Source organism: Bison bison, unplaced genomic scaffold (assembly GCF_000754665.1).
Source record: "Bison bison bison isolate TAMUID 2011002044 unplaced genomic scaffold, Bison_UMD1.0 scf7180017864444, whole genome shotgun sequence".
Classification (NCBI taxonomy): domain Eukaryota; kingdom Metazoa; phylum Chordata; class Mammalia; order Artiodactyla; family Bovidae; genus Bison; species Bison bison.
In genome coordinates this window covers 130,468-133,900 of record NW_011495006.1, presented here as the reverse complement: position 1 = coordinate 133,900, position 3,433 = coordinate 130,468, and positions in this window count along the sequence as shown.

The following is a 3,433-nucleotide window of genomic DNA, read 5'->3' as shown; positions in this document are numbered from 1 at the left end:
GCTTGCAGTGGCCTGGTCTGCATATAGGCGGGGACACCCGTGGGGACACCCTGTCCCCACGTCCCAGAAGAGGCAGCTGAATCCGGGAGTATGGGAGCTCTGAGCAGCCACAGAGCCACCCTTCGGCCATGGACCAAGGGCAGGCTGCCGGGCCTCCGTGAGCCTCATGGTCCTCCTCTGTCAGATGGCAGAGTGGTGGGCTGGGGCATGTGCTGCAGCCCTGAAGGCCTGGGCGTGGCTCAGAGGGGCGTCCCACCTCGTGCTCAGCTGCCATCAGAACCTTTGCCACTCTCCTGTCTTTTCCCAGCCGGCTCCGGCCCCAGTGAGGGCAGCCCCAGAGGTGCTGATGGGGAAGGGCTGAGAGGGAGAGGGAGGCTGTTTCGGGCAGCCCACCCCTCTGTGTGCCCGGGGCTGGGCCCTCAGGGGGCACGACGTCTACTGGAGAGACAGCTCAGGTGGAGAGAGGGCCTCTCTGGAGGCTCTGCACCAGCCTCCTTCCTTCCCGGGGGTGGGTGGCTCGGGACACGGGCAAGAGAGGAGGCACGGAGCAGAGCCCTGAGGGGTGAACGGGAGTTCACAGCGGCTCCAGGGTTGGGGGGAGTGACGGTGGCCCCTGAGAGGCTGAGAAAGGCAGAGATGAGCAGGAGGCAGGGGAGGGGGCTGGGTCTGGAGGGCCTGCCCGACGGGGGCAGGGGCTCTAGCAAGGGGTGTCACGCTGAGGTCAGTGGAGCTGGGCGGTGAGAAAGGAGGTGAGAGGGTTGGGGTCCTACAGGGGTCCCACCAGCGTGGCAGAACGACCCAGCCGGCAGGGGGTGGTGGCAGCGGGGAGCTGGGCCGTGGGGGTGGGTGCTGCCTGCCGGCACCCACGGAGTGGAGGTTGTGCGCTGTGTGTGGAGTCCGTCTGAGCCTGCGGAGGCTGTGCTCCTAGGGTGCAGAGCGGTCTTGGGGCTGGAGTCCAGAGCAAGGGCCACACAGAGGACGGAAGAGAAGGGGTGCTGTAGTCACACCCCGGGAGCCAGGGAGGGCTTAGATCCTGGGGGGAAGGAAGCAAAGGGAGACAAGACCCTGGCATCCCCCCAACCCCAGCCCTACCTGCAGCTGGAGTGTCAAGTCCTGGCTCCGTGGCCTGTGCCAGGCTGTGACCATGGGAAGGTTGAGTAACTGCTCTGAGTCACATCTGAGGGGGCGAGGCTGGGTGGGGACCGAACCTGGCAAGGTACTGGCGGGGTCCACACAGCCTGGCATGTGCTAAACGGTCTGCAGGGCACAGTGGCTGGTGGCGTCGCTTCTGGGATGCGCCCGGAGCTGTGCGGCCAGGATCATGGCTCAGCGTGTGACCAGGAGCAGGAATCAGTCAGTGCTGGAGTCAGGGCTCGTCTGTGTGAGGGCTGTGAGCCACGTGCGGTGCTGGAGTGGAGCTAGGTTAAGGACAGGGCCTTAGGACAGAAGTTCAGGGCACGTAAGGTGTGTGATGGTTTGGGAGAAGACGCGTGGCAGAAACTGACAGTAACCGTGTGAACCACAAAGGAGTAAAAGCCTGGGTGTGGGGTGGGAGGGGCCGGGGCCCTGCAGAGGCTCAAGGCAAGAGGATGGGCGGACAGATGAGGCACCAGTTCAGAGTAATTGTCCAGTCCTCACTGTGAGGAGCGCGGGAAGTGTTAGTCGCTCGGTCGTGTCCTACTCTTTGCACCCCCATGGACTGTAGCCCACCAGGCTCTTCTGTCCATGGGATTCTCCAGACAAGATTGCTGGAGTGGGCTGCCATTCCCTTCTCCAGGGGATCTTCCCGACCCAGGGATGAAACCCAGGTCTCCTGCACTGCGGGCAGATTCTTTGCCATCTGAGCCACTGGGGAGATGACAGCTAAGCTGAGAGAAGAGCTGACCATGTGGAGGGCAGGGAAAGAGCACTGGGGTAGGACCAGCCTGTGCAGAGGCCCTGGGGCGGCATGCAGCTTGGCTAGGGAGCCCATCTCTGGCAGGAGGCTGGCCTGCGTCTGCCTGCTCTCTGTGTGGACTGAGGCCCATCTCTCACGTTTGAGGTCTCCGGTCCAGCCCTCCCAGCAAGACCTTGAGATCCCTGACACCCCTGTCCACCGCTCTGTCACCTGTCCCTTCTCCACACTGTTGAGAACCTGCAGGGTTAGGGCTGTCAGAAGCGACGGGTGAGCCAGGCAGAGAGGAGGAGAAGGGCACGGGCGGGCAGGTGGGCAGCCGGCGGACGTGTGGCTGCCAGGCCTGACGGGGGCAGATGGAGGCAGATGGCCACGGAGGTTGGGGCCAGAGCGGCCTAGGAGTGGACCTGAGCCACTTGTTCGGCCACCCGTGACTTGTGTGGCTGACCAGGGCCCCAAGGTTGCCCAGCGAGTTCAGGGGCACTGGCTGGAGCCCAAAGTCCCCCTTCCCCAGGGCCCTCCAGCTCCCTGTGTGGAAACGCAGGAGCTGGTTCCAGAGCCTCACCCGGGCCAGCCCCCGGGGACAGCGGATGGCCTGGCTGACCTTGAACGACTTTCTCAATTTTCCAGGAGCCTGCCTGCCCGGGCTCCGTTCATGCAGCCAGTCACATTGACCGCCTGTCCGTGCTGGGCCTGGCGGAGGGGGGCTCCCGGATGTGAGGACAGCAGGCTCGGGGGACAGACAGGCACCCCCAGCAGTGGCTCGGGGCGTGGACAGCAGCCCTGGTGGGGGGAAGGGCTGTCCGGCCGCGGATGGAGCGGGTAGGAGCAGCTGCGCCCAGTGGGTGGGCCCTGGGGTGCCCGTGCAGCAGCCCCCAGACCATGGACTCCCGAGGAGGGTGAACAGTCCCATCTTGGGGCACGAAGGGCTGCTGTGTCTTCAGGAGGCGACCTGGAGGCTCGCTCTGCATGTGCAGGGTCAGCAACGTGCCACCCAGGTTAGACTTGGGCCGGGCCACAGAGGGGTCAGCTCTGCGGGAGGGGCCACCAGACTCCCCTTGTCCTCTGGCCCCTCCCCCTGGCCCCTCCCCCCAGCTCCAGGACTCACCCCTCCTTCCTCTGAGGGGAGTCGGGTGGGAGGGGCTGCAGGGCCCCCAGTTTGTCTCTGGGTTCCGGATGTAGAGGAACCAAGATCTTTCCTCAGCAAGCATCCATGGGCCTCCCACTTTGGGGTCACGCTCACACGGGCTGCACACGGAAGCATGGGAATGGCCCGGCCGGAGCTCAGGGCTGCCCTGGGCCCCCTGGGAGGGGACGAGCCGAGACCAGAGGGCCCTGAGGCGCGTCTGGGCGGACGGAGCAGCGGGGCCAGGCTTGGAGTCTGGGGGCGGACTCGGGGTGCCCAGCGTGGGGGCGGTCTCACATGGAGGTGGTGTGGGCCTCTGAGGGCAGCTGCTGTTTGCAGAGCCCCGGGGTGGGCCAGGGTGGAGGGCTGGGGTCTGTGGCGGGGATTGAGAGGCCACGGCTGGCCCCCCGAGC